The sequence below is a fragment of the Garra rufa genome, chromosome 16 (genome assembly GCF_049309525.1).
Source record: "Garra rufa chromosome 16, GarRuf1.0, whole genome shotgun sequence".
NCBI lineage: Eukaryota > Metazoa > Chordata > Actinopteri > Cypriniformes > Cyprinidae > Garra > Garra rufa.
In genome coordinates, this window is record NC_133376.1 from 1,757,018 (window position 1) to 1,765,167 (window position 8,150).

The following is an 8,150-nucleotide window of genomic DNA, read 5'->3' on the forward strand; positions in this document are numbered from 1 at the left end:
TTGTATAATAGTTGTAACAAATAAATATGGAAATTATAGTGCCTTGAATTTATTAAGTAATGTTTAATTTGTTCGTTTCTCTGGAAATGTAAAGAAAAAATACAGTTTTTACTTGGAATTTGTTTTTAATCCCTGGTTTTAAACAAGCATATACATGAGATAATTTATATATTATTGCTTGAATAAACGTTTAAAAATAGTGCTAGAAATGTTATAATTAAGGAAATTAAACAGACCTAGGCATTTGAAAAGACAGTGAAATGTGTCTAATAATTGCAAAAAGAAAGAGAAACATTGGACATCATCAAAATATTCGAGACATTTATTAGGAATAACATTTTCTTAACAATTAAGATGCTGCATGTGTTTATCCAGTCTAATCGAAGTGTGCGTCTCTCCCCGACTTTCCCAACAAAAATCCCATCCCTCTCAGAAAATACATAAAGCTGACATTACTGAGCTATATGTGTTTAGAAGTAGACTATTAAAATGGTACAATGGCATTGCTCAGTTCAACGTGTTGGAAATCAGGCATTTTGTCCCGCGTCAGCATTTATTCAACAGTTAATAACCTCAACATTCAAAACATACATATTATTCAGCCAATAAAGTGTAGGTCTATGTATTTCATAGAAAATTGTGTCTAGTACTATATAAATGACAAAGGTTTAATTAGCATCTTTATTTCAAACGACCCGACCGACCGCGACCTGAATATCATTACAAATATTTTTGGATGACTCGTAACCGCAGGCACCCGCTCATTTTGGATAATTTAGTCCCTCTTTTCACCCAACTACGACGCCCCTGAGTCTAATCAATCTATTCTGATTCATCAACACAGTTTGACTGATGATCCAGACCAAACCCTAAACCCAGGATAGAGCGTCTGAGTGAATGTGGTGTGGACTGTGTGGATGAGGCTCATTGTGTCAGAGACGCTGTAGAAGGACAGAGTTCCTGCTCTGTGATCCACAAACACTCCTATTCTACCAATGATGGGCTTCACAGGGAGATCAGTCTTTATCTTATTGTGCCAGAATGAGTATCTGGAGGAAGAGCAGAACAAACTCCAGGACTGATCATTAGCTCCAAACAAACACTCATAACCATCTCCCTTCCTGCTGATGCTCTTATATGACACTGATATCTCCACACCATTATCTCCACTCCACTCCAGCTCCCAGTAACAGCGTCCACACACACTCTCTCTACACAACACCTGAAGAAAATAATCAAATCTGTCTGGATGATCAGGATACGACTGATCTGTGTCAGTGTCAGTAATCACTCTGTTGTTCTCAGACAGACGGAGGCGTTTATTCGCTGTGTTCAGATCCAGAGTGAGCTGATGGGAATCTGATGGAGATAAAACACATCAGAATCAGGAATTATGAATCTGTTTGATCTTTTCATGTAGCTGAACTCTTCATGTTCAGTGTATCATCAGTGTCTCAGTACAGATGAGCAGATATCCTGTGCAAATCATCATTTACATCATCAATTAGAAAACTCTTCTTTCACCTTCTACAGGAAGAACATGAACACACTCAGTCAGTTTTTCTGCTTGTTTTCTTACTGACTTACATTGTAGGAAGTCCTTCCTGGTCCTGGGATCAATGTTGGTCAATGTGACTGTGGAAATCAACAGACATGAACAGTGTGATTCTCATGATCCTGCATCCATTCCTAACACATTTCTAATATGATGTTCTCCATGATATGAGATGATGATGGACTCGTTTCTGAGAGCAGATCAATCTCCAGGACTTTACCTCTGTCTGAGATCTTCTTGAGCTCCTCTTTGCAGAAATCCTCCAGTTTGTCTCTCAGCTGATGGACAGATTCTCTCAGATCATCAAAAGAGAAGAGAGAACTGAAGAGATCGTCATTTCTGTCTGTAGATTCAGGAGGTGCTGAGAGAGACTGGGAACTCTACAGAAAACAGAAATCAAAACTCATCTTTTTGTTTTGCTTTGCTTTGTTTTATTTGTTTGTTTGTTGTTTTTTCTTCTAAAAATGCACTTCACCCCAGTGCACAAATGCAAGATTAAGTCTCTGTTTGTTCATGAAATGCTGAAATCACCCATCAGTATTCTTTTCTGTCTGGGCAGTGAATTTTTGCTTTAGTAGCCTAAACAATTTTTTGTTTAAAAGTTCTTCACTCTTAACTCATGTAATCTTTATGTCATTTTCAAAAGTTTAAAAACCACACCAAACTGATTGCAATGTGTTCTGTATTGTGTTCATCTGGCTTTGCTGTGAGTTCAAGTTCATGTTTCATGTTGTAAGCTGGTCTGTTAAACAGCACAAAAATGCAATTATTAATTAATTTTAAAATAATAATAAATGATTTGCTGTCAAGTTAATAAATGTGTAAACCCTTTCATCAGCACAGACTTGTGTTGTGTGTAGGTTCTTGTAAAAAAGGTGAACCTGTTTTACCCTCCACTGAAGATCACATCAGATTGACAGCGTTAAAATACTCCATCGGTACGTCCCAAATCACTTATGCACTATTCTACAATGGTTTTTAGTGCAAACAGTGATGATGCACTTAAATAACACTTCATACACTGTCACAGCTTTAATTAAGTAGCAAAGGGGGAGGGGCTATCAAACTTATGAATGACAAAATAACCTTATATAATTCATACACTACATAGTGCATAAGTAGTGAATAGTGGGTCATTTGAGACGCAGCTCATGTTTGCCAGAGAAGACATCTTTACTCTCACAGTCACTTACATTGCAGTACACACTACAAAGTATTCAAAACCTGTTGTATAAACGCATGAATAAATAATATGTGAACATATAGTCATTAATAGTAAAAGTAAATTATTAGTTCATTATCTAATCACTTGTAAATTATTTATAACAAAACATAGGTAAAAATATTAACATATTACTTATTATATGCATAGTCATGTTTAGTAAAAGTTTAGTTCATCATTAACTAATTACTTGGAAATGACTTGTAAATGAATTAACAAAACATACACAAATTGCTGGCCCTAGTCAATCATGACCTCCTAATAATCCCCATTCATTGAATTGGCTCCATAACTCTCTCCTCTCCACCTGTAGCTGGTGTGTGGTGAGCGCACTGGCGCCGTTGTACTGTGGCTGCCGACGCATCATCCAGGTGGATGCTGCACACTGGTGATGGTTGAGGAGAGATCCCCTATATGATTGTAAAGCGCTTTGGGTGTACGGCAATACACAATGAAAGCGCTATATAAATGCATCATTCATTCATTCATTCATTCATATTCCTTATTAAACATTTATGAATATTTTGTAAATTATTATTTTTTTCATTAACAAACCACTTATAAACGACTTACAACTGAATGTTATTATAAAGTGTTACCAAAAATAGAATGATTAGAATAATAATGTAGAATTAAAATATAATAACTTTTAAATATAAAACTAAAATTAGACCTAACATTAGGTTAGATTTTAATAAGCAGGTGTCTGATTCATTTATTGAGTTGATTCTTTCAAAATTTCAACTGATTCTTTAAAAATGAATGATTCATTCAGGAACAAATTAAGAAACAGTTTTTATGAGTGGATCAGGGAATCATTGAATCATTGAAACACTAATTGATTTGGTAAGAAACACAGCTGTGAGTTACTGCAGAGACGTACAACATAGCTTTGTTTGAAATACTTTTCTTTAGTAAAATATAGCACAAAAAAGACACTATTGTCTCTACAATTTAAATAACTTAATATTTGTTTCTTGTTCACTGAATTGTTGCCCTGCTAGAAGAAAAGTCTACAGACAATGCTAACCAAACCATTCATATCTGTCTGATGAGACTGATTGCTTAGGCCACACACAGATCAAACGTGACTGAAGAAGAAAAACAAATAGAGAACAACTGACACACGTTCTGTTTCACAGTTAAAAAGTATATAAAAGAATATCCCAGCTAGCAATGTTTAATGTTTGGGGAATGTTTTCAGTGCCAAGTTTTATCTTAGTTCCCAGAATGTTCTGCTAAAAGGTAGGATAACATTCTCTAAAAAATATTCTAGAAATGTGTATTGATAACATTGTTAGAACATTATCCTCTAACATTCTAATAAAGCTTCCCATCAAACTAGATGTGGATTTGTGGTTGAAATTGTGGTTGAAACCCCAAACTTTGTTTGATGTCAAGCTTCAGCGTCATCAAATATCTCCAAAAAACTGCATTACCAGCTTTACTTATTATAAACCCAACTGACTTTATTTCTGTCATACATTTACAAAAGGGCTTATTGAGATTAACAGAGGTTTAGATGTTGATGTCTATTTGAATGTAGTAGTTTGGTTTGATTTAAAGTGCTCAGCTGCTGTAACTATGTTTGTTATGGTAAAAACAACAAGAGTAAATGTGCTCAGATGATGTTGGCTACTTGCTGATGTTAATGATATCATCATGCAGTGATCTGATCAGCTGATCTCATCTAGAGTCTTATCTATGCTGTTCATTTCATAGTTGTGACTGTAGTAAAGCATTGTAAGAGCATATAACCCAGCAGTGTTCTCATCAGATCTGTATTTCTATCTCTATTTTTAAAACACATTGTTCACAAATCACTTTAAACTAGTGAATGCTTAGACATACAAACACATCAAGAATCAGGGTACGAATCTGAACAATGGTGACATGCTTCATGCTGCAATGCATTCTGGGAGCCCTGGATGAGTTGTTTATGATGCACCCAGAATACATTGCTGCATTAAGTATGTCACCATTGTTGAGATTCATAAACTGATTCTTCATGTTTGTGTGACAAACATTTTTTTTTTTAAATCTTTGAAATGATCTGATTAAAATTCTGGTAAATCTTGGATTGTAGAGCCATTGCATTTCTGTAATAAATAATGAGCAGCTAACACCACAGATTAGACTGAAGACCCATGAAGTGCATCAGTGCTGTATGTCTATCATGAGTGTATCAGTGCTGACAGAGGATAACGTTCTAACAATGTTATTAATAAACATTCGTAGAATGTTTTTAGAGCATGTTATCCTACCTTTTAAAAAAATATTTTGGGAACTAAAATAAAACTTGCTGCTGAAAACATTACCAGAACATAGCATAATGTTCTCAGAACAAACATTGCTAGCTGGGATGTTCTTTCTCAGTAAACGTTTTACCTAATATGTAATATATTTGAGTTCAGGGATGTGCCGTCTCGATCTGGAGCAGTTAAATAATTGTAAAGATGCCACACAATAGAGGATTTTTTGAACAACAAGCCTCAAATCAGGCCACACACCACATTCAGGAGTGCAAATCAGGCTTAAAATCAGACTTAAATATTCTAGTGTGTGGCCAGCCTAATATATACCCAATTCTGATGAACCTTACTCAGAATATGTACTATCGAGTTCGCTGATTTCACCATGATGGATTGAGCAGAAGGAAAAATTTAGGGTTAAAATGATCCTGTTCTTCTAGATGTCTGTTACCTGCAGGAATTGGATGTGATCCTGTGTGTGTGAAAGCTGCTCCAGCTCAGCGTCTCTCCTCCTCAGATCATTGATCTCCTGCTCCAGTCGCTCCAGTCGTCCTTCAGCTCGACTCACTGCTCGCTTTTCCTGATCTCTGATCAGCCGTATCAGCTCAGAGCGGCTTCTCTCAATGGAGCGGATGAGCTCAGTAAAGATCCTCTCACTGTCCTCCACTGCTGTCTGTGCAGAGCGCTGTTAGGACACACAGTGATTCAGGCTTCAGTGGGACTGAAAGAGACAAGAGAGTCTGAACTGAGACTGAGACAAACTTCTCTTCTTCTCCAGACTCACCTTATGAGACTCCACAGTCTCTCTCAGCTGCTGAACATCTTTCTCTCTCTGCTGGATTCTCTGCTGGAACGTCTTCTGCGTCTCCTTCAGCTGCTTCTGCAGGACAAACGGATGATAGTGAATGTCTCAGAAAACTACTGACACTAAATCATCATGAGAACAGATGAATCCAGTAAAAGTGGAGCTGATAACCAATGGCTGTAGGTTCAAACTCCAGAAGAGATGATCGGTTACAATCATTATACATGAATTATCATAAAGATTAAGGAGTGCTTCACACTGAAAGCGTAAGTATTATGAAAGTGAAACTGACACAGACATAGATCTTCACACTGACAGTGTTTCTGTGTTCTGTGTAAATAAGCTGCAGCTCTACGTAGAAAATAAACAGATTATTAGATCACTTCACTGAGTATTAACTTGATTGCTAGTTTAATTACCTGTTTCTCTGTCCTCTGTTCTGCAGCTGATACAATGTTTTGGTTTTTATGTTCAATAATCGTACACAGCATACATATACATTTCTGGTCAGTGCGACAGAAAACCTCAAGGATCTTCTCATGTTTCTGGCAGATCATCTCCTGCAGTCGTCCAGTGGCTTCAGTCAAATTGTGTCTCTTTCCTTTAAACCAACTCTCATGTTGTTGAAGGTGATTCTGACAGTAAGACTCCAGACACACCAGACAGGACTTGACAGCTTTGTATTTTCTTCCAGTACAGACGTCACACTCCACATCTCCAGCTCCAGCGTCACAGTCAGCAGTAAGTTTGGTCGTCTTCAGTTTCTCCACCAGTTCAGCCAACATGGTGTTTCTAGCTAAAGCAGGTCTTGGACTGAAGGTCTGTCTGCACTGAGGACAGCTGTAGACTCTCATCTGATCCTCCTGATCCCAGCAGCCTGTAATACAGATCTTACAGTAACTGTGTCCACAGTGGATGGTCACTGGATCCTTCAGGAGATCCAGACACACTGAACACATGAACTCATCCTGAGAAAATCTGGCTTCTGCCATTTTACTGCATGAATACAGAGACACAAACACACAACACTTCAGTTTCTCTTTCCCTGAACTCATGTGATTCCTGTTTCCTGGTTCTGTGTTTGAGTGACGTGTGTAAAACAGGTGTGTCTGAGTCTATAAAGCAGCTTCCTCATTCCTGTTCCTGTAGAGTCTCACACACACTGGTTTCTATGCTGTATGGCGTCGTTCCCATAAATCTATATTTCCATTTTCAAAAAATATAATTCTGTTTGATTTGTAAGCTTGTTTTCTCATGGGGACCAAATAAATGTCCTTATAAGGTCAACATTTACTGGTATTACTATGCTTGTGGGGACATTTGGTCCTCTTAACATAGGGAATACCAGGACACACACTCACTGTAACAGTTATGTTCTGTTTTGGACCTAAATGTTACACAATAACGGACCTATTTTTAAATTGGACAGTTTTGCAAAGGAGCAACTCCTGGCCTTACATCAGCGAGGATGGCCACTGGAGGATTTTATTGAGGACTTTTTGGAACTGTGTCATCAGGTTTGTTGTCACAAGCACTAAAAGGTACCTGCCCTCTCCATGTAAACTAATAGGACGCAAGACAAAATAAATAATCAAATTACATTCCACATATTTTTTTTTTCCAAAGATGTTATTTGTCATTTTATGTGGTTTTTACCACACTGATATAAAGTTCAAGTGTTCGCTTTTTTTTATTAATTCAAGAAAAGAGTTCAGAGTTGACATTTAAAAGATGTCAGGGTATACACGATATCAGGAATATACATTGTCGACTGAAATCAATGAAATATTAAAGAAAAGGTAGAAAAAAAGACAAAAACATAAGAACTTGAGGGTAAGACATTTGTCACTTTTTAAACTGCAAAAAGTTTTCACCAGATTCAACTTAAAAACCTGAAATTCACTGTAAATATATGGTGATGACATTTCAGACACACTGGATTGATTTTAAAACTATTTGCACTGAGAAATTGCTCGTCAATTGTACACATAATTACAAAGAAAAAGCAAGTATTAAATATGAAAAATAGTATTTTTAAATAATCTTTGTTACAACTTTGAAAAACACAGTCCATTATGGAGCACCATTTCAGTGCACTCCATCAAAAAACAAAGAAGACACTAAAATAATGCAGTAAAGACAGTAAATATAAAACAAAGGCAAGAAGCGACATTAATAATAATCTAATGCAATCAAATGTGACGCATCACTGACTTCTGAACTTCATTTTTTTTCTGTAAATTCTGTTTTTCTACTTCAAAATGACATGTTTAATGTGGTACTTGATTTATTTGTAATTAATTGAAATAAATTACT

The 8,150-nt window shown here is 36.5% G+C and overlaps 1 pseudogene; it reads right to left on the bottom strand.

Moving 5' to 3' along the window:
* Window positions 1–788: 788 nt before the first annotated feature.
* Window positions 789–6,874, bottom strand: LOC141288991 (tripartite motif-containing protein 16-like; annotated as a pseudogene).
* Window positions 6,875–8,150: the final 1,276 nt, after the last annotated feature.